The sequence below is a fragment of the Prionailurus viverrinus genome, chromosome B4 (genome assembly GCF_022837055.1).
Source record: "Prionailurus viverrinus isolate Anna chromosome B4, UM_Priviv_1.0, whole genome shotgun sequence".
NCBI lineage: Eukaryota > Metazoa > Chordata > Mammalia > Carnivora > Felidae > Prionailurus > Prionailurus viverrinus.
The window spans coordinates 19,666,525-19,693,655 of record NC_062567.1 but is presented as its reverse complement, the minus strand read 5'-3'; the positions used below and the strand labels follow the sequence as shown (position 1 = coordinate 19,693,655).

At 43.7% G+C, this 27,131-nt stretch overlaps 1 protein-coding gene across 17 annotated transcripts in view; it reads right to left on the bottom strand.

Moving 5' to 3' along the window:
• The window catches only part of KIAA1217 (KIAA1217 ortholog), a 303,651-nt gene that overhangs the window by 68,626 nt on the left and 207,894 nt on the right, over positions 1 to 27,131 (bottom strand). Inside the window, exons 1-2 of one of the 17 annotated variants that reach the window (XM_047865677.1) lie at positions 16,860 to 16,879; positions 6,425 to 6,428 (exon numbers count right to left, since the gene is read on the bottom strand). The exons of 13 other annotated variants lie outside the window; for them this stretch is intronic. The gene's annotated coding sequence lies outside the window, so the exon portion shown is untranslated. Of the gene's footprint in view, positions 1 to 3,930; positions 4,191 to 4,479; positions 4,499 to 6,424; positions 6,429 to 16,859; positions 16,880 to 19,431; positions 19,768 to 27,131 lie in introns of those variants that run through there. 3 more of the 17 variants (XM_047865676.1, XM_047865678.1, XM_047865675.1) reach the window with 3 other exon arrangements.

The following is a 27,131-nucleotide window of genomic DNA, read 5'->3' as shown; positions in this document are numbered from 1 at the left end:
ACGTTCCTCTGTATATTTCTTAGATGAACACACAGAGGAAGAGGCCTTGGGAACCCCACAGCTTCCTTATCTTGCCTCTGGAAGAATCCACCAGTGCAGAATCCCTGGTCCGGGAGTTTTATAAATGATGCCGGATTTTCTAACAGAAATGACCAATAAAACAAATGCAGGCAAGACGCAAATATGTAGCAAGCAAAAGGAACCTTCCGAGGGTGTGTTACCTGTGCATCACTGATTTGGTTCCTCAATGCCCTGGTGGGGGCCCCAGAGTATGCAGGCTTCTCACGTGCAGCTACAATTTTATCTCCACTAGCCCCACGTGCACTCCCACAACAGGCTAGTCGGTTCCCCCCTCTAAACCAAATCTGGGACGTCCTCAGGCTGTCCTCACCCCTGGGACTCTCTCCCCATTTCCTGGCCCTTGTGGATCCAAACCAAGACTGAGGGTCAAGGTCTGGCTCCAGGTGCATCTGCTCCACGTGGCCCAGGCCTGACGCCCCACATGGTCCTCCCTCTGCTCACTCACTTGACACCCTCATAACTCAGGGGCTCAGGGCCTTAGACCAGGAGGGCATCCCCAAGGTCAGTGTGTGATGACACACAAGACTGTCCTCCCACAATGGCTGAGTAACCATACGTCAGAAGTTCTGCAACAGATCTACACAGATCCTTCATAAATATCTCTACCACCCCATCTTTCACAAGGCAAGGCTCAGCGAAAAGAAAAGTGGTTAAGTAAAGCAGGGCTTCATAGATCATAAAAGACAAGAGGCACTGGCTTAGGCAGCAGCACATATCTGGCCAAACTCCCCACGCAATCAGACCACACAACACAAGATTTAATCCAAACAAAGGTAAAGATAAATTCATACAGATTCAAACATGCCACCGTGTGTAAGACATAACACAGCGAGTGTGCAGGGCAAATCAAGTGCAACAAAAGACAGGTAACTATTGTCATTACTGATATCATTTCTTTTTTTTTTTTTTAATTTTTTTTAACGTTTATTTATTTTTGAGACAGAGAGAGACAGAGCATGAACGGGGGAGGGTCAGAGAGAGAGAGGGAGACACAGAATCTGAAACAGGCCCCAGGCTCTGAGCTGTCAGCCCAGAGACTGAGGCGGGGCTCGAACTCACGGACCGCAAGATCATGACCTGAGCCGAAGTCGGACGCTTAACCGACTGAGCCACCCAGGCGCCCCTGATACCATTTCTTAAAAAAGGTTCCAAATGTCTGTTGTTTATCCCTCTGGATAAACAATAATCCAAACTATTAGTCGTCTTTATCTGGCCTCAGATTACATCAGAGTTTGGGGGATCCAAATTGACCCCAATTAACACACAGTGAACGCCCCCCTTTCCTGGCAAAAGAGTAAGAAGACACATTAATAATTCAAGTAGTACAGAACTGTCTAGAAGGATAAGGGATATTAATGAAAGGAAAATAGAAAATTAATTTTAATTAATGAAAAGTTGAGTAAATTTCTTTTAAAACAACAGAGATACCAGGGTGCCTGGGTGGCTCAGTCGGTTAAGCAGCCAACTTTGGCTCAGGTCATGATCTCGCTGCTCATGAGTTTGAGCCCCGTGTTGGGCTCTGTGCTGACAGCTCAGAGCCTGGAGCCTGTTTGGGATTCTGTGTCTCCCTCTCTCTCTGCTCTCGCCCCACCTGCACTCTGTCTTTGTCTCTGTCACTCTCTCAAAAATAAACATCAAAACATTTTTAAAAACAACAACACAGACACCTGCATAGATATTAAAAAAAAAAACAAACAAGTTTGCTGATGTGAGAAGAAATGGTTGGGAGGTACATTATATAACGAACTTTTAAAATAAAACACACACAAATCTCTAATACTAGACTTTCTTGTTGCCACGTACAGATGAATTCAGAAAGAGAAGTAACAACGGTAATTCTGATATGCTGTGCACTCATATGCAAATACGGGTGATAGTCAAAATATTTACCATCTGGTAGCTAATGTCACATGGGTGCCAACCAACCGGAATGGGACTCTGGCCAACCAGGATGGGTCCTATCTGTACGCAATCAGCATCATGTACCCAGTGGTAATGCTGCCTATCAGCCTTGTCTTGTCCATCTCAAACTAACGTTGCCATCACCCCTCGGGGTCACTGAAAGAATCACTGTCCACCTGAGTCCTCCACAGTGGCGGTGAATACAAGGACTCAGCTATGACAGAACAGGTGACCTAAGATTGAATGCCTCCATCAATCCTGGTGACTTGGAGGTTGGAAGTCTTTGGTAGAATTCCTATCTTGCTTTGCCAAGCTCTGACTGACTTCACAAGACCCCTGATAAAAGAACCCATGGTGATGTCCTCCTCAGCAATTCCCCTCAGCCCAGGAAGAGAAGGACACGATGGTTCCATCAGACTGTGGGAAAATGTTTTAAGCCTACAACTAGGATGAACCTTTAAAATTTTAAAACTGAGGTTCATCCACGAAAGGATATGGATCAACCAAAGGCACTCTCTCTGAAAATGAGGCAGAAGCGACGGGGAGATGAAAAGAGAATCTTTTTCAAGTCTTCGCCATGATCACCCAAGGAGACCACTTGCTGTTCCAGTAAAAAGTGGACTTTGTAGCCTCCAGGAGTTATTCACTCTCTGATTGACAATCGGGATGATGGTTAAGATTCTATAATACATAATCTTAAGAAGTCCCAGTGTTACAGCTTAGTGCTCTTTCCGTGGAGAGATCTCCTAGCATCAGGCACCTGCACGGTTTTGTTCTGTTTTCTTAACACAAATGGCATTAAATGCATATTGAGTTCTTCCTGCACTAGGCCTGGAAGTCAGACCTCTTAGGAGAAAATTATGTCAAACTTCAAAAGTAAAATAAATTAGCGGCACACACACACACATCACACACTACTGTGACTCACCTTCTATCTGTATATCAGTATACAGTATATCAGATATCAGTATATCTGACTCGCTTTTTCTCCCGCCAGTCTCTGATGTCACTAATCTTATCCTGTTATTTTTCTCAAAATATCTGGAAACCTTGTGTCACAGACACTTCTGTCCCAGAAGCCCTCAACACTTAATGTCTTTATGTAGGCTTTGAAGAATTTCATTTTACAGCAAGAAAAAGCTAACTTAAGCCCAGGAATAAGGGGTCTTTTCACACCTTACCAGAACACAACTCGGATCTCGGATCTCCATTTGCCTATACCTCGGCCCAGACAAAGAAAATATTCGATTACCTTCACTAGAATCACTGGCAATGTATGAACCAGATAATTCTCCTTACTCTACGCCTTACTTTGTTGAGCATCACTTCTCCCTCTTGCCATTACTGCCCAAACCCCTGCTTTCTCTTGTTTGAGTGCTTCCCGTTCTTATAAACAGTGGGGCTTCCTCCGGAGCTCAGCACCGTGGCTCTGACCGAGAGGCCACTGCCTCTGCCCACAGCACAGACCTCAGTACGCTGTTTGGGCCACACTTCCTAGAGACCAGAAAGAATCTGGGGGCAGTTTCAAATTGATTATCTGAAATTTGAGTTAGGAATCCTAACACATATCTATATTTCATTTCCCCAAAACACAGTAAGTTAAATCAAACATTGCTCACTTAGAAGTTGCCTGAATGTAAGATAAGAAGGGGCAAAAAACTTACAATTGTTTCTGGAAAAAAAAAATCTAGCATGCAAAATGTTTATTTCAAATCATTTTGGGAAGCTGTCTCATGTAATCACGTCTCTTTGTGGAGTATTTAAAATATATATATTCTTTGCGGAAAGGGAGTATTCTGTACAGTTTATTGTATTTCAAACCCCACCCTTCCAAGTCTAGAATTTGTAAACACACCAGTCAGTCAGACCACACAATGAAGTAACCGGACAAAACTGAAAAGGATTGTTATAAGACTCTTTCATCCTCAAAGAATTAAAGCCACTTACTTTTTCTTAAGGAAATCACCTGTACAACTAACGCCGTGAAAACAGCACATTGGCTCAGCTCCCAATTATGCGCTTTCTTTGTTTGCTGGTTTCATCTAAATCCTCAGTTCCACATTTGGATGTTTTAGACAGCTTTGTCTTCAGGGAAGAAATCGCAAAGGCCACAGATCCTAAAACGTTCCCAGGTTGAGTGTTTACAACCGGTAAAAAAAACCATTCTGTTTCCCCCAGTCTTCCGAGTGAGGCTGTCACAGGCATGGATGAAAAGTAGTCCTCCCCATGATAAGCCAATTTCTCCTCCCCTTGGAAATTAGTCACTGAGTAACCTCAGCTCACATCCAACCACAGGCTACCTCACGGGTGACTCAGGCCTGTAACAATTGCTTACACGGAAAACACACACCAACGAACAGACTCCGAGAGGCCTAGGTAAATGGGTTAACAGTGAAAGGAACGTGACAAACTAGACCGGACGGAGAGGCAAACAGGCTCCCTGAAACAGACAACCAGCCACCACAAGACCATCGGAAACCCCGGGACGCTAATTACCGTATTGGACCAACTCTCCGAGTGTGAGCCGCTGAGAAAAATCTAGATAGGCCAGCAGCACCCAACACTCATTCTGCTGCCACACTTTTGAAGTCGGTGGCCTGGCCAGTCAAGGGAACGCGAGCCTCTCCCCTCCTGGTTTTGAACAGCAGAAAGAAAACAGAGGGGTGATTAAGGAGGCTGTCTATTAATTAACCAGCCTGGTTTTACCAAGATGCACTTTGGGTAGCAGCCATGAATCACTCCTACCCAGCGCCGGGCAAGTAACTGCGATCATTCTGGGAAACATACCTGAGAGAGAAGAGGGAGGGAAAACTAGGGCTACACCACGAGGGGATTCCAGAAAGGGAGCCAGAATCCTTCTGCCCCACCTTCAACAAGGCTGAGGAGCAGAGACCAGGGCAGTCTCCAGAGGCACCCCAACCCCCTCCCCCCGCCCCATTGGCAACTGCTGTCAATGCAGCTGATCTCTTGCGGGGCGACAGGCACAAGAAGGTGTGTGTTCCCAACAAGAAGTGGCTTGTGCAGCGCTGAACAGAGGACAGGTATCAACGCCTCACTCCCAAAAGGTGACGGAGAAAAAGCATTTCCTTAGCTGGCGGGTAGGCTCTGTTTAATCACCACCATGCTCTCTGAGCCCTTAGGGACGGAGGGGAAAGGAAAGCTATCCAAGTGGGAATCCAGCGACAAGTAACTCGAAATGCTGGGCTGGAAACCCACTGGCCTCACGCCACACCCCGCGACCAGGCTCTGGGAAGCCTGTGCATTTTTCAAACATTTTAAGGCTTTTCGAGGCTGTTCTTGCTGACCCAAAGAATTCCATGACGTCTCTCAGGTTCAAATCCAGTCAGTGCTTCAGGCTTTCTAAAGAAAACTGTTTACCGCCATCAGAATGCTTTGTGGCTATTAAGGGCGGGGGACCACGGAGCACGGGGCACTGTCACCCTCCTAAGATGCCTCGTTAGACACAATATTTGGATGAAGTGGTGGTAACAGATGCCACCTAAGAGGTCGGAAAAGAGTAGAAGGAATGAGAGAACGCTTGTTTCGATGTTTAATCTCATCAGCAGGAGTTTGTGATTTCTCACCAGAGTATGGGAAGCACGCGCGCTATCAGCCCCTGGAACATTTGGCAGGTTTTGCTTCTGCAGTCAAACACACGTTTTCCAGGAAGGGAGATGTAGGGGTTGGCCTCCCTCGTCTGATTAAGCCGTGATTCCACCCCTACCATATCCCCCGAAGACCCCGCTTTCTGGCATCAGATGTCCTAACGGCTCTTGTACTGATTTACCTGCTGTTTACACAAGCAGGACGGCTTGTAAGAACGGATGAATGAATGTGCAGTGTCTGGGCCACGCTGTCCCCCCCGGAAAACAGACGCGCTGAGCGCTCACCACTGTTTCGCTACGTGCCTCACGCCATACTCCACACGGGCGTCCACGCCGGCTACGGCGGAAACAGGTGGCTTCTGTTGACCCAGCTGCCTTGCAAGTCGGGGTGGGGGGTGCAAGGTGAGAGAAGTTCTGGTTTACGTCTCCCATCTCTTCCTTCCCGTCACGTTCAGAGCAATTTCCTTTCACTTTTCTGAAACGTTTCAGGGCACGGTCTGGAGAGTATGCGCATGGCCTCGTCATGAGGAGAGCTGTAATTCACCATCAGGAGTTTGAAAGCTGCAGGGAATCAGGATGAGTTAAATATCCTCCAGTACGAAGCACACAGGTCACCCTCGAGAGAGGACCCTAAGGTCCTCGAGTGCCCGGTGAAGAACCAGGCGGGCTAATTTCCTAAAGCAATATCCTGGTGCTGTGCAGGATTTGACTTCACCTGTCCGGCTCGTGCTCTCCAGAGAACAGCTCATTCAGGAGAACTCACCCCAAAATGTGGCTCATCCTGGGTGCGGCCAACCACCGCGTCCCCGCGCTCTGGCGTCCTTTCTTCACCGGACCCTCCTCTGCGTGACCCACCTTGGGAGGCTGCAGCCTTTGTGAATTTGTTCTTCCCAGTGGTGTATTGAGTGTTCCACTCTCGATGCCCCTTCTTCCTTTCATTAACTGGCACGATAAGCAAAGTGGAAGCAATGTATTTCTTTGGAGTTAGTATTAAAAAAGAACATGCTAGTAAATATTCAGCATTACCTCAACAGGAAATAATTTTTATGCTCTGGTAAGGCTAACAGTCTTGTGGAAATTTATTTCTATTTCCTCTCTCTCGTTCATTTCTTTATTGGCTTTTAAAAAATTACATATGATAAAAGGAAATCTAAAATGTGCTTATGAGCATGAAGACGGCGTGGTGAAGGGAAGTAATTATGACGTTGGGAAATTTCAAGTCCGTCTTGCTTACACTGTTAAAATTGGAAAGGCGGTCATTTGTGAGGTCTTCGCGAAACTATTAATGTTTCATTTGATCATAAATGGAATGTCTCCCAGACACGAGACAGACAGACTGTTGCCAAAATTATTCAATTCTCAGCAAAGAGATGGTCCAGTCAGTGGTTAGCTGACGGCTGTATTTAAGAGGAGCGTTATTTCCACAAATATTTTGACATGGGAAGCACTGGTGAGCCCTCCAGTACCGGGACCCAGCTGACGTAACACTGCCCAACGGTGATTAAAGATCCCAGTCTGGAACAGAATAAAGGGATGTTAAATAAATCACTCAGCTTCCAAGCCACAGTCAGTAACTGTGTGGAGCTGAGGGACAGATAAAAGAAAAATGTGCTTCTCTCACTGATACTTAATCTTCTGGGATACTCCTGTATCATCCAGGCCAAGGACAACCTCCTTTCGCACCTAAAATAGTTACAGTTTATAAAACAGTATCTTCTCTCTACCACTTGTAACAGATAGTGCAAATAAGTCCTCGTTTTTCATCCCCATCCCCCTGCACACTCACGCATTTCCCGTAAGGACGCTATTTGTTTATGCATCTCCCTTTGGGGCTTCTAGATTTGTTCTAGTGGTAAGTCATTTCTGTCACCCAAATAGAACTTCTCAGTGCCTTCGACTTTATTTTTCCTTTCCTGACTGTTCCCTGAACTCCCATTTGGCTTGTCAACACGCACTCCGCAACATATAATACATTGCTTTGTTTATTGACAATGTTTCTCATTCTATGAAGGGTTTGCGATGGTTACGGACACCCCGATCCACAGACACAAGACGGTCACCCAGCCGTCTGCAGCTTACAATTGTGATTCTATTTCGCGGACCTCTGAACTCGGGGAACCACACACAGATCTGATACTCCTATCCCCATGTGACTGGTTAGGAAAAGGAAGCGTCAGGAGTTTCAAACCTCGCCCAACCTCGCGTGGTGACAAAGTCGTGAGGCGGCAAGAATGCCCGTCTTCAGGTTCGCCACGGTGTCCCTGCTTCCTTCACAGTTTAAGTGGGAAACCATGTGTCCTCTAAGACACTGTGCTGCTCTGAGAGGAACCGTGCCCCCAAGGCCTTCCCCGCAGGGACTACTGAATGTTTATCTGCTTGAGCTCTGAACTTCAGCAGGCAGCGTGGTGAACTCGGCTTGAGCAGTACCTTGTCTGCTTCATTCTCTGGTCCAGATTTTCACAGCAAAGGAAAAAAATAATTGACATCTCAGGGGACTTTGGATCCAATTATCCAGACACTGTCTTGATTACTACTAGGTTTTATCTACTTGCCTCAAAATTAGTTACATGTATGGTAGTATATGTCTGTATACATTACACTTGCATACATGTACTTCTCTGTTCTGTATCACTGATTATCACTATACAGATATCACTGCATCACTAGTCATATACGTGCAAACGTGTATATACACACACATAGACTTTCATCGGTCACAGACGCCACATGACTTATGGGATAAAATGGCTAGGCTTCCTTTGATTAGCATTCCTCACCTCTCTGACTCCAATCCCAATGCCGAGTGACATCCCTGGGACTGTATCTCTCAGAGGTGTATGAGTCACTGAAAGAGCTATTATAATTCTGTCACTGTATCCTATGCCCCTCTAACCTTTCATCAGGGAAACCGACCAAGTTGACTATACGATGAGTGAAAAAAGTTGATATAACGCTATAAAGCTTTAGGATGTTCACAACAATGTTAAGAATATTTTTACTACAGTTTTTAAATAAGTCATCATTTTTTTAAGTTAGTTTATTTTCAGAGAGAGCGCACGAGCACACGCAGGGGAGGGACAGAGAGAGAGACAGAGAGAGGGAGAGGGAGAGGGAGAGGGAGAAAGAAACCCAAGCAGGCTCCTCGTTGCCAGCCCAGAGCCTGATGTGGGGCTCGAACTCATGCCTGTGAGACCATGACCTGGGCCGAAATCACGAGTCAGATGCTCAACCGACTGAACCACCCCGGCGCCCCTCGATGTAAGAATTTTTGAAAAAAAAAAAAAAAATCTCGGTTTGATGATATGACACATCCTCACCGTATCTCAACAAACTGATGACATTCTGTATAGAATTTTATGCTCACAGACACAGCTGAAGGATAGATATTTCTCAGTGGAAAAAATGGTGTGTAAACAAATCGATGGCTGATGGATGCTGGAAAACAAATGGTCTTTTGTTCTTGGTCGGTCGCTGTCCTGTCACATCCCAGGACCCCTGTGGCAGTGTCCAAGAGTGTTCCCTGGTACGTGTAACTCCTTCGGGTCCACTCCTTGTCCCTCTTTCCTCATGACTCTTCTGGAATCGCCCCTGTGGACCCAGGTTACAAGTGAGGTCCCTCTAATGGCATCACCCCACTGCCTGTAGGCTGCTCTGTTTTCATATCAATCAAAGCAAAGCATGTGCTGGTTCTATCAGCAAAGAATAGAACGAACACACAACACGAGGTGAGTTATGCCAGCAGAGTGAGTCTAAAAGGGAATTTTACACAAAACCACAATGAGATACCACCTTATACCTGTCAGAATGGCTAAAATTAACAACCCAGCAAACAACAGATGTCAGAGAGGATGTGGGAAAGGGGAACCCTCTTGCACCGTTGGTGGGAATGCAGACTGGTGCAGCCGCTCTGGGAAACAGCGTGGAGGTTCCTCAAAAAATTAAAAGAGAACTACTCTACGACCCAGCAATTGCACTACTAGGCATTTATCCGAGGGATACAAAAATGCTGATTCAAAGGGGCACACGCACCCCAACATTTATGGCAGCACTATCAACAATAGCCAAAGTATGCAAAGAGCCCAACTGTCCATCGATGGATGAATGGATAAAGAAGATGTGGTGTATATATATATACAATGGAGTATTACTCAGCAATCAAAAAGAATGAAATCTTGCCATTTGCAACTACGTGGATGGAACTGGAGGGCGTTATGCTAAGTGAAATTAGTCCATCAGAGAAAGACAAAAATCCTATGACTTCACTCATATGAGAACTTTAAGAGACAAAACAGATGAACATAAGGGAAGGGAAACAAAAATAATATATAAAAACAGGGAGGGGGCCAAAACAGAAGAAACTCATAAATATGGAGAACAAACTGAGGGCTGCTGGCAGGGAGGTGGGTGGGTGGGATGGGCTAAATAGGTGATGGGCATTAAGGAGCACTTGTTGGGATGAGCACTGGGTGGTGTATGTAAGTGACAAATCACTAAATTCTATTCCTGAAATCATTATTACTATATGTTAACTAACCACATGTTACCTAACTTGGATTCAAATTAAAAATAAAAATGAAAGTAAATAAAAATAAATGGTAAAAAAGAGGCTTCTGATGTACGATTTTTTAGTTCTGCTGTTATTCTGACCTTCAGCTGAACAGTATTAACAAATGTATCAAAAGCAGCAAGGATCCTGTGAGGGGAAGAACCCCAGAGGATAACACTGAAGGACAGTAATTCACAAATCCACCAAGTTCAATTTTCCCTTAAAACAAACATGACAAAACAACAATGGAGATCCAGATCAAAACATCCCTTGTGCCAATTCTTCATGGTTTCAGAAGAGCCAATCGCTCTTCTCTTTAGCAACAACTTTCAACCCCTCAAGCAACTTTCAAACCCTAAAGAAGTTCCATGGGTATCCCAGGTGTATTGAGTGTGTGAGCTGAGAAAATTCTCTCCTGTAAGACTGGAAATTGATGCCATTTGTTGTATAATTATATACACTCATAAATTTCCCAGCTCTCATTAGTTATGAAAGAATCTAAAAGGTTCCAGGCCTATAAATTAAATGAATATATCTTTGAAAACATGTCTGTCTTCCTCAGGTGTGACTGGAGGTGTGGCAAAGATCACAAGAGCAGCTGCAACTTTGGACCACGCCAGGGGTCCCGGATGCCCCCATTCAGGGTGTCTTCCAACAGTCATTGAAGCATGGTGGAACCTGCATTCAGAACCAGATGCTAACATCAGGTTCATTATACATAAACGAGAAAGTCTCATCTAGACTGTCTCTATATGATCACATTCTGTGTATCCATGACATATTTTCTAAATAGTCATTCTGTATACGAAGCTCAGGATTAAGACTGATGATGGGGGAAAAGGATCTTTAAGACGTACTTCTCACCTTTTAAGAGCTTACCTTCTAGCAGGGATAATGAGGCACGTACATGAATATTCAAAGTAAGACAAAGCAAGAATAACTCTGGCAAGCGTTCAATGAGTGCAATACACAAATATTCTCGGAATCTACAGAAGGGTAAGATTCTTCTGGCTGGGATAGTTGAGGAACACTTCTCTGAAGAGGTGAGATGAAATGAATCCACACATTATGAGCAAGACTTCAGTAGAGAAGAAAGAAAGAGGTTGCTTTCTTAGGTATTCCAGGCAGGAAGTAAGGCGTCATTAGAGACCAGAGATGGGGAACGCTAAGTGACCCAGAGGAACAGACAGATCTCTGACCCAAACAGCAAATGGTTCTCCAATTTTAACCTACATTAGAAGCACTTGCTAAAATACAGATTAATGGGCCCCACTTCCAGAGTGTCTGAGATAGTAGGTCAGCGGTTGGGCCTGAGAATTTGCATTTCTAACAGGTCCCCAGGTGATGCTAAGCTGCTGGTCCGTGGAATGTTCTTGAAGAACCACTGCTCTAGGGAGTAAAGGGGAGTGGGAAGTGCCCATCAAAATCTTCCTTCTAGTGTGGGTTTGGTTAAATCCTAATTCAGGAAGCTGACCTTATTAAACTTTGGGTGACAATTTTAATTACTTATGATTTCTCTATAAATAAATACTTTCAACTAAATCTGCCAGGAGAAAACGGAACAATGGCAAGGAAACTCATGTTTTTGAAGACTTCCTATTTACCAATGCTTTCCAAAACCAGCTCATTTAATTCCCAGCAGATTCCCATCAGATAAACATTATAATCCCCATATTACAGATGAGGAACTGGGGCCCAGAGACTTCAAATGTCTTACCCAAAGTCAAATAACAGGGCCAGGATCTATGAAGTGCCAGAAAAATCTCATACTCGAGTGTTAAGAAATCAGTGTGGAGGCTCGATCTTCTTTGAATACTCTTCAAAGGAAGGCAGCAGTTCAGGGATCCCTAAGGTCAGTATTCTCACCATGTAAAATTGGGTTCAGAAATACCTGAACAAAGTCATCTGTATCGAATGTTACAGAAGACACAAGAGAACAGTAACATAGACCAGACCATGTTACCGTTATCTACAAATGTGGGGAAAAACCACCTTCCAAATGATGACCCCAGGATGTCCGTGAGCCCCACAAGAGGGCTCCATTTCAAAGAAATACCTTTGTGTGTTCAGTTCAAATATCACGTCAAGTCAGCCAGCAAGCCAGTGGACATGGCTCAGAAATCTGAGATGGTCAGCAAAACCACTACTTCTCCTTATTTGGATAAATAACAGCCTCCAAGACAACCAGTTTGGGAGCTGTGCATACCCCGAGGCTGGGTTTGGCAAGCCTCTCCACCCACGCCCTGCCCGGCCTTGCCCTGTTCGACAGCTGGGGGAGTTTGGCCAGTCACCGCTTCCCACTGGGTTTCAACACTGCCAGCAGCCTCCCGCTCTGAGACGGGATCTGCTTCCCTGTGTCCCAAGAAATGCCGGACTTTGGGCATTCCTACATTCAAAGGAAGCCCTGCATCCCCAAATCTCAGCAGCTCATGAGAAACAAATGGAGAGCCACTAGCTCAGTGACTCCATGTTAAAGAAGTCACGGTCCAGGGGCACCTGGGCAGCTCAGTCAGTTACTCGACAGACTTCAGCTCAGGTCGAGATCTCACAGTTCGTGAGTCCGAGCCCCGCGTCGGGCTCTGTGCTGACAGCTCATAGCCTGGAGCCTGATTTGGATTCTGAGTCTCCCTCTCTCTCTGCCCCTCCCCCGCTCATACTCTGTCTCTCTCTCCCCTTCAAAATCAACAAACATTAAAAAAAATTTAAAAAAAAAAGGGAAGTCACGGTCCATATGACAAAGCTTCCACATCGGGTGAGGGGGTGGACATGGTCTAGTTGTCCAACTAGTTGTCCAACTAGTTAGTGTCCAACTTCACTTCAAAAGCAACATAGGGACAAAGCTTCTCCCAGAGAGGACAGGAAGACAGGGGTGAATACACAGACAAAGGGAGTTTCTTATACTTGGTGCAGTGAGACACAGGCTTCATTCCAATGGCCCTCAACCTCAACTTGTCCTTCAACAGGCTGCAGTCTACAAGTTAGTTTCCAAAACAAAACATTTTTAAAGGTCTAATCATCCTCTAATCATCAGTACTCCTCTGCACCGTGACGCCCAGGGAAGGCGGTGGGTCGTGGTGGAATGAGTACTGGATGCTGAATGAAAACACTCTGTTTCTCCTCCTGAGGATCTCCTCGCGTGTGCTCTTACCGCCATGATTGTGGCTCCGCCACCGAACTTTTCTGAACCTCTGGTTCTGCTGCTCGGTGGCTTCAGGAACACCTCCTAGTTCTGTGAACATCAAGTGAGCTGAATTACTCTTGTATGGCTTGCGAGCAGGGAAGCGTGAACCGCGTGGGTTATTATTACAATTGTCCACAAGCATTCATGGGCTCACTCAAATGAGAGCAAAATGAATAGAATGGATAATGTTCACTTTAATATATTCATAGGAGCACGATGAGAATGACACACTTTCATGAGATACACGAGCTCCCAGAAAGAAAGAATGGATGGAGCTTCGGAAAGGAAGCGTGCCATGCCGCATTATATTCCAAAGACATACCCTTGAGAAAAAAGTCTGGTTATAGGCAATGGACTCACAGTCAAGAAAGCGCTTTTCCTCATTCCCATTCCCGAATTAATGGGCGATTCTGAAGCCGGATTAGGCTCAGTAAAAGATTTCTAATCAACTTTATACTGATAGAGATTCAAACGTCAGTTATTTATAAAAATTATGAGACGGGCCATTATCCACATCTCTGCTCCTGCCCTTCTCCTTCCCTTCCTGTGGCGCCACCTGGGAGAACCTGTCTTTGGGAAGGAATCTTGCCTGTAGCCAGAATAAAAGTTTTGGGTAGTGGGGGCAAGGATGAACCAATAAGCTAGACACAAGTTTTTTGGATCCTTTCAGAATTCCAACTATATTGTTCATTCTAGTCTCCCACATTTATATTAAAAGCAGGCATCTGTGTGCTTTAGGATAGTCCTTGATAGAAAAACAGCTATCTTGCCATATTGCTCAAAAGATAGTTTTTGGTGCTCTTTTTTCTTTCGTTCCTTTTCTTTTCTTTTCTTTCTTTCTTTCTTTCTTTCTTTCTTTCTTTCTTTCTTTCTTGAACTGTGGTTATTTATTTATTTATTTATTTAATTATTGCAAAGCGTGGTGATTTAATGCAAGTGTCATGGAAGGACGCCTGGGTGGCTCAGTCAGTTACGCATCTGACTTCGGCTCGGGTCATGATCTCACCGTTTGTGAGTTCGAACCCCACGTCAGGCTCTGTGCTGACAGCTCACAGCCTGGAGCCTGCTTCCGATTCTGTGTCTCCCTCTGTCTCTGTCCCTCCCCTGCTCGCGCTGTCTCCCGCTGTCTCTCTCAAAGATAAATAAAACATAAAAAAATTAAAAAAAAAAATGCTGTCATGGAACTTACAGGTCGAGATGGCCCTTCAGATATATTCACTGCATCTACATTTAAAATACAAAAGAAGGTTTGGGTAGTTTTTATATTATTAAAATGGACTATATACAGGAGTACTTATCTATGGATAGAAATTCTCTGTCAAAATTAAAAATCTCAAAATACCACATCTGAATCATTTTTATGCTCTAGTCACAAAGTGATACTGAACAAAAACTTATTAGCATTTCCCTAAATTTCTTCGGATCATTGTTACGAATAATAAAAATACAGAAACATTTTAAAACAACATATTTCAGTCTTAAAATGGTCATATTAACATAATTATAGCCTTAGGTTGCCAAGAGTGGCACATTTCTCATTTTCATGAGAATGCAGAGGTTCACCCAGATCGCAAGCTAATAGGCTCCTTGGTCTAAATATATACAATAAAATCTAAAGCAAATTTCTGAAGCATTAAGATCAGAACCCTGGAGATATCTAGTAAGTAATTTGCGCTGCAGTGGAGCAGATTTTTTTGTTTTGCAGTTACACAGCTGCTAGGAAATATATTTTTAGATTTGCTTTTAAAAGCAAGCAAAAATGGTATCCACTTTGTAGATATGTATCCAGAATGTTCCCTCAGTCCCTCCTACAAGGAGTCCACCATGTACAGAATGCTCTCTCGGCCGCCTTCCTTCTTGTTAAGTCAGTGCAAGGAACAGCTCTAGACGCTCATCCTAGACGAAAGCTATCACACCCTGACTGTGATACCTAATGCTCTAGAGGCTTGCTTTATGAAAAACATGCATTGAAGTTTAAGCAGGTCTCTGCTATTTCTGCATCACCTCATCACTGACATCGTTATGATTTCTTACTGTTGTTGGGGTTTGTGTTTGACTGCTCTTCCTAAGATATCAAGGGCAAATGAAAAGGCACAGGTTCAGAGAGTTAAATCCGAACAAGGGAAAGCATGAACTTTGATTTCACAGGAAAAGAAAAAATAAAAAGAAAGAAATCAAGTACATGTGTCGATCAACCGAGAGAAACATATTTTCTGTATTTCAGGAATATGGAGTGAGTTAGCGCCACCTGAACCACGAGAAGGCATCCCTCTGGCTTAAATGGCACACTGGATATTCACCCCTTCTATCCGGAGAGCCTCAAATCAAGAAAACTGAACAGAAATGATTTAATGAACAGCTTTTCTTTTGTGCCAAATGACAAGGTGCCGGAGTTCTTCAGAACTCCTAAATGGGAATTAGTTCTGATTCTGACATCAAAACGGTTCATTTTTTCAACCATATAATCTTTAATGACGTTTTGCTCTGTCTTCACAAACCCCTGACTGGCCCCTTGTCTCAAAGCCTCCGTTTTTACAGTTTACTCAGTAATAAGACACCGTCACCATTTTGGTCACTTTCTCATACCAACTGTGCTATTACCCATTTAATGATTTTCTTTAAGTCAATGTTATTATTGATTGATTGATTGATTGATTGAGTTAAGGAGGCTTCACATCCAGTGTGGAGCCCTGTGTGGGGCTTGAACTCACGACCCTGAGATCAAGACCTGAGCTGAGAACAGTCAGACGCTTAGCTGATTGAGCCACCCAGGTGCCCCAAGTCAATTTTAAATTGACTCTTTTTTTTTTTTTTACTTAGTTGTGGTGAAGGAAAAATATTCATTAACTCTCAAGCTGTTTGTGCTACTTACCTAATATTCATTAAAACATTACACAATTATTAAAATTTCAAAACCCGTTTTACGAGGTCCCACCTAAAATCACTGGTTCTGCGTGAAAAATGACTTTGAAAGTCATCCGAATGGAAATACATTAACATTTCAAACAGAGTTACCGTAGAAGCCATTTTCCTTAGCAAAAAGGCTGACTTTTGAAAATAAGGTTATAAGACTACACACCCCTTTTAAGCCAGTATGTATTGTTTTATTCAAAGCATCCCATAATTTGAAGCAGCTGCTGTTTTTCAGATGACTTGAGGGCTTATTCTCCTTCAATAAAAATATTGGATCATCTCAATCTGGTTAGTTCAAAATCCATTTATTTTTGGTCCAGGCCCATGCATTTCCAATTAATGAGGTTTGGCCCCACTCTAGACACGTGCTGCTCTGGATGGTAGGTGAGGCCAATGGCTGGCTAGGAGAAGTCAGGTAGGCAACACTTTGCTAAATCAATCAAGTGAGACCCAGTGGGGCCAGAGCAAAAGCAGGGAAGCCCTGGGGGATGGACAAAGGGTTAGCCTGAGGGACAGGTGGTTCCAGCCCTGTATTTGTTCCTTCCTTGTCTTGTGATCTTGTCACTCCAAGTCTTTGCAACCACGCTAGACCCCCTAAGTCTCACCGGATGGGTTCTAAAAGCCGATGCACAGGACTGTCTCTCCACCTCCGAAACCCTAGGATTCCGAAAAAGTCAGGCCCGTTGCTTGAGGTGGTACCAACTACTAGGTCAGGTATCTCCCTGACCCAAATCTACAGGAGCAGACAGAGTATCGCTCCTGCAAAAATGACGCGCAAGCCAAGGGATCAGCAACCCGATGGGAAGAAAAGCAGGGGAGAGAGGAAATGGCTTGCCAACAGTCGATATGGATGTACCTTAAAAATACATTTTTTTTCTCTGTAAGAAACTAACATGCACTCCCCTCCACCTCACGCACAAATTTAAATAAAAGCAACACATACTTACCTGAGAAATTTTAGAAGAAGTGTAAAGGAAAGAATGGTCATCTGGAAGCCCTCTACTGGGCAAGATCGTGGACGGAGGGAGCCTGTGCATACTTGGCAGGAAACAATTTCCTACGGTCTGGGTTACCCTGATGGGGACCCACAAAGAAGACAGAAAAGCTAAACCCCGGGAAGAAAGCAGCATGTAGGTGCACCGGTTACAACCTGAAAATACCAGGACATATGCTCCCAGTCAAAGGCAATTTCCGCTAACATCTGTATTTACAAGAGCCAAGAAAAGGGATGTGGTTTGGATATCAAAGGGCGGAGGGTGTGGTGCAAACCTCTCCTGAGCTCTCCAGCACTGGCACAGGATTCTTTGGGAACAACCCCAGTACCTGCTAAAGGAAGGTCCTGCTCCAATCGACTTTCAGTTGAGGCGGCTGCTCAGCCAGCCCCGGATTTCATGCAGAAATGGTGTTGGAAGCTGGCTGTCTCGATCCCGAAGCCCAAGTGCGATGCTGGGAAGAAAGAACAGCTGCATCCCCTGTTGACGCCGTTGGCAGTGATGACTTCGCATCACAAATCACCAGGATATTTTTGTGGCTGGAGTGGATGCCTCAGTCTCCAGGAGGGGGTGAGGGGAGCAGCAGTCCCTGGTCCCGAGGTGGCTCGGCTGGCTGCCCCCACTCCAGAGCCCTCCGCCTTCAACGTTATTCAACGTTCTCCCTGTCCTCCCCCAACGGCTCTGCCGGAAGCCTGACAGGCTGCGTAGCCTGGCATGTGGGCAGCTCTCCATTCAAAGACACTTTCTCACTTCCAGATCAAGCTCACGAATAAGCTCCCTGACCCGGGTCTATGAAACCAGTTTTCGAGTGACACGGCACAGGAAGCAAAGAAGGAAGGAGCAAAGAGGAAAGGGTAGTTTGTCTAAAACTATCCCCACGCTGCCTCCTGTTTACCGTTCTCGTTCCACTCAGAGTAAGTTGTAACCAAGTCTCTGACACAACAACCAGTCTGATAGTAGGTTTTGGATGCTACAGATCTAAACCAACCAACCAACCAACCAACCAACCCCCACCCCCCCCAGGCAAATTGTACTAAATAATTTATCTTGAGCCAAATAAAGATTGCTTATTTGTAATTAGTACTTTCAAGTTAAGTTCTCTGTCTCTGACTTCAGACAGAGCTCTTACCTACTAGTAAGACAGTTGGCCTGGGTTTGAACTTCAGCTTTGCTACTTACTCGTATGGGATCTCGTTACTTAATCTCTTGGCCTCAGTTTTTCCGATCTAAAAATGGGTATAACTGTGCCTATGAAATTGAGCTATTCTGATGATTCAATGAAATATTATATATTATTTAGACCACACTAGATAACAACTTTTCATGCAATAATTATTAACTCCTCTCGAAAAGGGGATAAAGATAACCACAGGGATCTGGATAAGCAGATCCATGCACACATGAACCTTTAAAGGGAAATAGACTCATTTAAAATTTAATTTCATTGCCGTACTGAATTCTTTTTTTAAAAAAAATGCAAAATATTGTGGCTTAACTATTACAAGAATAAGACAAAATAGCTACGTCTGGTAAATAAAATTTCTGCCAAAGAGTTTTTTCAGGCAATCAATAAGCCTGACATAATAGGATTATATCTGTTACATAAAACCCTAGAAGTTTTAAGTGTTACTCATGAGGCTTACAGGGATATTTCTTTTAAAAAAGTCAAAACCGAGATACAAGAGCTATTTTTAATTTAAAATTTAAAGTGTTTTTCACAAGGAAAAAAAAAACTCAACACATAATTTTCCCTGGAGTGTTGAAGGACACAGACTAAGGTTCCCCTCCCATTGTATCACATCTTCAAATCTTCTACGTTTGTCTTAGAAACTAAATACAAGTCAACATCCTCATGAAAACACTGAAAATGGTCACAAAACACATACATCAGTGAGATCTATACTGGCAGATAATCCTGACACCTTCAATTCTTTTTAATAAGGTTAAACAGAAACTAGATCATAAGATTTACAGATGAAAGACAACCAAATGTCATTTAAATGGATTTTTCAAAACAGACGATTGCCAATAAAAAAGGACTTTCCTTTTAAGCAGTTTGTAAAAAGTGAAAATTAAAAAGCTGGAATTTCAACTCTTCATTGAATTGAACTTAAATACAGAAGACCTGCCTCAGTTGAAGGCAGATGTCCCACAGCATGGCAAAAAAAAAATTCTGACAATGGTATTTTGTTATAAAGGCACAGTTCTTACCTTACATCTTCCGTGAACCTTTCTCCTCTAGAAGAAACTTTCTAGACTTGCAGAGACCTTGAAACCACCCATCTCTCGAATGCTTCCAGCTCTGTCTTTATGGTGACTAAATGCAAGGCTTGGTTTTTTTTTTTTTTTTTTTACAGAAGGAAGCTTTTAGTCAAAATATGTGGTTTAAAGGAGCAGTATCCACCCTTGTTAAAACCATTTCACGGACATTCAGAGGTTTTGTTTCTACTCTATGAAAGTTAAATCTGAGTAGGAAGGCATTTTTCCTGTCCCGGAAATCAGCATAACTAAAACCAATGCTGAGCTAACGAGAAATGTTTCTTCCATGTGTTCCGTCTGGCAGAAACTGCAAGCCATATCAAGGAAACACGTGATGTTTATAAATACAATATGGCTCATGTTGTCATAACCTCTCAATGACAAAAAAAAAAAAAAGTGCAAGGAAAAGCAAGCAGCCACACAGCAGGAAAGATGAGATTTGTATCACTTGGAAGCTGTATATCAGATGTGCATATATTACCCTTTCTTGCTTCTTAGAAAATAAAAGAAAGTATTACTGGAAGCAGCTAGGGAGGAAGAAAATCTCTACCGTGCTCTGGATAGCCACTGGATTCAAATGTGTTTGCCCCCGTAACCATTTCAATAAGAGTAATTCCTTACCAACTGTAACATAAACATCTTTCGGCCGGTCAGAAAAGCATGACATAAAAGGGGCATAATTAGATACATCACTCAAGTGAGTTCCACTGTGCTAACTCGAGCAAATAATAGAACGGAGGCAAGGATTTCACGGAGCCTGGAACTGATTTGAAAATGTACAGATGTCTGTATCACAACTGATTATTGACCTGTTGATTATTGACTTCAGATCTTCTGCTAGATTAGAAGATTTGCGAGGGCAGTCACCACACTTGCTCACTATTACATCTTCAGAATCTCGCACAAGAGCCAGAGTCAGAGGAGGGGTGTGACGCATAATGGCTGGGTAAGTGAACCGGTGAACCTTGGGGGTAGGTGAACTGGTCTGAAATCATCAATCCTACTTTGTGAGTTTGGAGGTATTGGGAATTCTGACCAACAACTCAATCTACCAGCAAATTTGTCCTACTGAATTATAAAACACAGCAAAACAAGATCTGTTATATTTAATTGGGTATCCAGAGATTAGTGTACTTCCTACCACAGGTGAATTTAACTCCTGAAAATAAAATTTTTAAAAAGGGAAAATATGTGTGCTTTTCTGACAATCACTTAGTTCACTCCGACAAATCTGTTAGACTCATCTTAAATGTTAGGGTTATTGGGGTGCCTGGGTGGCCCAGTCCATTGAGCATCCAACTTTGGTTCCAGGTCATGATCTCACAGTTTGTGAGTCCGAGCCCCACATCGGGTTCTGTGCTGAGAGCTCAGAGCCTGGAGCCTGCTTCGGATTCTGTGCCTCCCTCTCTCTCTGCCCCTCCCCTGCTTGCACTCTGTCTCTCTCTCTCCCTTTCTCAAAATAAATAATAAACGTTAAGAAAAGTTAGGATTATTAACTGTTATACAATTTTATTGATAGGATGGGAGAATTTGTTAGGACAAGACAGATACTCTCATTTCTCATTTTGGTCAGGAACTACCACTAAGATAAGCTAGGGAATGTGTTACAAATGCTCATACTTCTATTTACAAATCATTGTACTGATCTTAGCAAATAGGGCATTCACGGAAAGTTTGCAGTAGGAAAAGTGCTGAAGCGAACCCCTTTTTCATCCGGACAGTTAATGAGAATTTCCTCAGAGCAGGACATTGCCAGAGGGAAACACAGGGAGCATGAAGACGAACTGGAGGAAACCTTCACCCCTAAAGAAGCTCAGGGGTTAGAAAGGAACTTCTGGTGTGTCCATGGCAGGCAGGAAGAAAGGGAAGGAGATGGACAGCTAAGGTCCTGTGGAGGTTCTGAGACAGGCTTGGCGAAAGGAAATGGTAGGGAGGTCATGTTAAAAATACTGGCTTTTGAGTTAGGTCCCCAAACATAGGTGGCACATGGACATTGATGATGAAGACAGCAGAGTGGGGAAGGACAGTTGTGGCCACCAGAGTGAGCAAGAAGGCCAGTCCTAGAGTTGGCCTGCCTGGTTCCAAAGCCAGTTCTACCACTGAAGAGCCGTGCGGCTTCGAGCAAGTTCCCTAGCCTCTCTGACCTTCGGCTCCCACATCTGAAACAGGGGATAATGAGAATTTCCTTCACACTGGGTTGTTCTGAGAATCAAATGAGAATGAATAGGGGTGCGATGTTTGGAGCAGTACCTGGCAGAGAGTCAGTAGGTGATGAATGATAGTCACTAATACCACTGCTGGTGGTGGTGGGTCAAGGAGGAGGACCTTGAATGATGAAAGAGTGTTTCTGGAAACTTCCACTTCTTTCCTTTTTTTAAAAAAAAAAATGTTTGTTTATTTTTGAGAGAGAATGCACAAGCAGGGAGGGGTAAAGAGAGAGGGGGACAGAGAATCCCAAGCAGGCTCCATGTTGACAACTCGAGAGCCGTGAGATCATGACCTGAGGCCAAAGTTGGATGCTCAATAGATTTGAGCCACCCAGGTGCCCTGGAAACTTCCATTTCTCTGGGGTTCTTTCCTCTTCCATTTCTATAGGATTACTTCATCCCTCCCCAAATCCTCTCAGCCAGAACACTACCCCATGGAAAAAAGCTCTAAGGCATGGCCATTTCAGACATACATACTAAATGACATATGCTTCTTCTTCTTTTATTTTTTTTTGGGGGGGGGGTGGGTGGGAGCGGGGGTAAGGGTGGAGAGTATCTTTTTAGCTTGGCCAAAAAAGAATGAAATGGAGCAAAGTTAAATATAAAAAGATGCCACGAAATAGATGCATAGTAGAGTTAAGAAAGTGAAACAGATATTAAGAAAGGATATTTACATGTTCTAAAATCTCATCAGGAGCATCATTTCAAAACTTTTTAAACTTTCATAGAAATATCAAGGAAGGGAGGCTAGAACTGAATACAAAGAGTTAGAAAGAACTGGGTTCAAATCCGATGTCTGACATTTACCAGCTTGTGGGCCTGGGAAAGACTCACTGGCCTCAGTCGTATCATCCATAAAGATGGAGACAGTATACCTACTTTGCAGAGCTATGGACTAGACAGTATGTAAAGTATTTAACACATTGCCTACTGTAGAGATACAAAAAGGTCTCTTACCTTACATCGAAAAAAAAAAAAACAATGGTATAGAATGAATACTTCTTATATTCTGCCTGATTCCACAAAGGAATAGAATTCGCATAAATCATTACAATTTTGCCCCAAAAAAGTCAAAGTGGAGCATATGACAAAAAGATAAAAATAGGAAAATTAAAAAAGAGAGGCCAGGAACGAAGCCAACACACAAAATACACGCCGCAAACGCCTGTACGCTTGTTGTGGGCGGGCCACAAATTTAATTCCAAGCTTTAGAGTAGCAACACAAAGAGGGAAAATGATCACTTTCAAGATTCAAAGTGTCCATATGACAAAAATAAACCAGGAGAAGCACAACTATTTCTGGTGATGAGAACAGAGAGATATTTTTACAGTGGGTTCTCGTTAATGACAGAAAATGAATAATACAGTATTTACAGCACTACCATGATAGTACTCAATGCATTCCGTGTTTACACTCACCATGGGTAGGACACCTCGGCCGACTTTCTGAGGGATACAAAGATGAACACGAGACGGTTTATGCTTTTGGAGAATTTACAGTCTTGCAGACTGAGATGAATGTGCATCTAAATGATTATAATACCATGGGGTGCCTGGGTCACTCCATCGTAGAAGCGTCTGACTCTCGGTTTTGGCTCAGGTCATAATCTCATGGTTCGTGGGTTCAAACCCTGCATTGGGCTCTGTGCTGAGTGTGCAGAGCCTGTTTGGGATTCCGTCTCCCTCTCTCTCTAACGTCCCCTCCCCCGCACATGTTCTCTTTCTCTCAAATAAATTTAAAAAAAAGTGCTATTACTTAAAAATAAATCGATAAATAATTATAACACAAGGACAATGTGCAACGTGCCCCAAAAAGGAAAGATAAATTCTGACAGAGCATTAGGGAAAGCTTCATCGAGTAGGTGGTCTTTCATTTGGTCTCTAAAAACAAGCGTTTGTGTTTTGACAGATCTTAATGCAGATATTTTCAACCATTCAGAAACAGTGGAGAAAATAATACAGGGAATTCCTTTCATCTATCTTTGACATTTTTCAGCAGTTTACCAATTTTGTATCACCTATGTCCACTTTTTGGGTTTCCTCTGCTGGACTATTTTTCAGCAAGTCCCATTTATCGTGCCATTTAGCCTGCAAACACTTAGTATGTCTCATTTTAAAAAACATAACCAGCAAGCCATTATTATACCCAACAGAATTACCAGTTATCCCCTAATATCATCCAATTTCTAACACATGTTCGGATTTCTTAAAGGGTTTCAAAGATTTTTTTCTTTTTTCTCTTTTCTTTTGTTAGAGTTGGTTGTTCCAATCAGGATCCTAACATGGCACACACATGGCATTTGGTTGTTAGGGTATAGATGTGACCCAGGAAACGTAATACTGTCCCCGCCAACCCTTTTTTCAGGCCAGTAGCTTATAGAAGGAATTGGGCAACCGTTTTGTAGTGTGCTAGATGGATAGAATTTTGAAAGGTAGATATTTGGGGAAGGAAAGGCCACCTCACACACCTGGAGTAAGAACTGTGAGGTGTCTCTGCTTGGGTGTCGGGGTGCAGATGATACTACTGTCTATCGGCCTGTGCTATTCTTGGTGCAGTGGGAAGGTGGGCTTAGGGGTATGGCTTGGGGAAGAGTCGTCGTTAGACTGGGGTGAGAAGAGTTGGAAGCCTGGCTAAAGACTGTTGCATGACTGATTGCTAGGATAATACTGAACGCCAGACCTAGAGCAGCAGAGTCATGTTGCCAAGAGCTGAGGATCCGGAGCCTACCTACCTGGGTTCAAATCTCAGCTCTGCCACTCTCTAGCTGTGCATTCTTGGACAAATCTCTTAACATACCTAAGTGACTGTTTTCTGAGCTATAAACATGAGAGCTTATACCGATACCTGCCTCAAAATGTTGTCCTGGGGATTAAATGAGATCACCTGTAGGAGTGTGTAATAAATGCTCAATAAAGTTAGCAGTGGTGCAGGCAATCGTAGAAGGACCATCCATGAGAGGCCTTGCTGAGTGGCCTGCATGAGCTCTGGTGACCAGGGATGTGTTGAGAAACAGGGGTCAGGCACTTAAAGAATCACTGATAGCTCAACTTTTTAAGTCTCTTCTTCCCCACCCTTCAAAACACACACATGCACCATCGCAGTCACCCTACCATGTGCAAAAATAGAAAAGCAAGCAGGAAAAGGACTTAGGAGAAAAAGAAATTAGGATTTTTTCAACAGGATATAACGGAGACATTGGAAGAATATCCACATGGAGATAGTCACTGGAAGTTGAACACTGAGCTCTTGAAGTCTAGAGAAATGGCAAAGTTAGGGTTATAGTTTCTAGGGTCATCCACGTTGAGGTAAGCGAAGCCAGCAGTAAGATAAAAACCACAAGTGAAAAGGTGCATATTTAAACAAAAGCAAATTCACACATATACACACACTCAACACACACACATACACTGTAGTGAGTTCTGCCTGAGCACACTGAAGACGGTTTAGGGGCAGAAGGAAGAGGAGTTAGTGAATGAAGCAGGCTGAGATGTGTTTGAACATACGGAGGGGATTTAGAAATGGCGGTGTAATGGGAACCAAGATTTCTAAGGAAACCACTGGTTGGTGCAAATGCGGACCTGAAATAAAAGAGGTCTGGGAGGCAGCGACTGATTTTGGTATTAGGAAATAATTTAGGATGTAGGGCCAATTGGGGGAGTGTGTTCGAAATGCGTATCTAAATGCAAAGCTGTCACATATAAGTAAAAATTAAAGACACACAAGAGGGAAAGAACTGAAAGATGGGACCAGAAAATCTAAGGTAGTAATCTCAAAGTGCGTAAAAAGGTAGAAAAGGCCCTAACTGTGAAAAAGCCACTGGGTTTGGTGAACAGGAAGTCACTGGTACCCTCTGAGAGCCACAAAATGGAATGGCTCATCTTTGAGTTGTACATTTGTGAATTGCAAGCCCTGTGAATGCATGCACCATTTTTTGCAAGAGGGCCTCTTCCATATGGTGAGCTCAATCCCTTGGGAACTAAATTTCAAAGCGACTATCTAATTTTGTAATAAAACAAAAGCCATGTGATTAAATTAGATCAGGGTGATTTGCACCCACGTGTAAAGAATCAGGAGCCGGGTGTGCTCAGTTCCAGCAGAAAACTACAAGTCTCCTTCCACAGACTAGCCTCAGAAGTGCTCAGCTAGATGCTAAATGAAAAACTAGACACATGTTTTCCCCAGCAGGCATATTCTGTGCATGCTCTGGGGCCCACATCCTCAAAGTTAATACTTGAGTCTAACATGCTTCCCGAGTAACACCACCGCCATCATAAAACTGCTCTGGGGAACGGACTGTGGTGGATTCGGAGTCTCACGTTTTCTTGGGTTTTGCAGGTAAGATCTTAAAGGCACCGTTGCCAGACGGTCTCAGGGGCCACTGCCAAGCTCTGGTGTTGCTGTTTTTGCACCCCTGCTTGATCCAACCAATGTTTCTGCTGATATGCGTATTTGCTGGTAATGAGTGGGCAGCCGGGCGGGCTGTCCCAGGCTGCATCTGGAGGCTGGTGGTTGAAGGCAGATGACATCAGGCGCAGGGCTGCGTAACTGACTCATACGAGTAGTTATCATCAGATTTCTTCACGGCCACACGCACATTGCAAACATACGGAAGGATGGAGCTCCCCTAAGCCTACCATGCAGCTTGGTTTAGTCTACAACAATTGATCCCTGCTTTGTTCTCTCTTTCTGTTCTTTACCATAACTGACGGGGTAATGCAGCTGGGCTTCAGGCCGGGCTCACCAAAACCTCCTTTCCTTTAATGGCAAGGCAGCCACGCTCATGGGGGAAAGAGAGAGAATTCCATGTCTCTTAGCTTCTGGAATCTGCAAATCGGGGCCAAGTTACAAACTGCAGGCATGATCACACCTCGTTGGTTTTAAAACCACGTTCTGTTTCTCATATCTGAGTAGTCTTCATGGAAACCTAAAAGCGTGTCTGTGGGTTGGATGGCGAACATGTGCTGTCTTGTCATCTGAGGACAACAGTTGATTTCCTCACACACACACACACACACACACACACACACACACCACTGTGTAAAAGGAGGCTGTGGGCAACACAGAAAGATCGCTAGGGTCTCGTCTAAAAGTGAAAGCAGAACAGCTTTACTGAAACTCATAGCCAAAGTTCTGAATTCTAACGGGTTTCATCCATATGGTTGATATTTGAGTCTCTACGTGCTCACTGCTGGTCTTTATGTAGGTACCACATCTGCTTAAGAGTTAAAACAGGTGTCCTCCCCAGCCATAAACAAGATTTTCAGAGGCGATTCTGGGGCCCCGTGTGGCCTCCACGTAACAGAAACAGAACTGCGACAGCCACGAAAGTCCAGTTCGAAGGCCAGACATATCAAAAAAATAAGGATACCAAGGGAACAAAGACACTTAAGGATGTCAGTGAGAAAAAATAATGAAATAATAAAAAGCAAGGGTACTATGACACT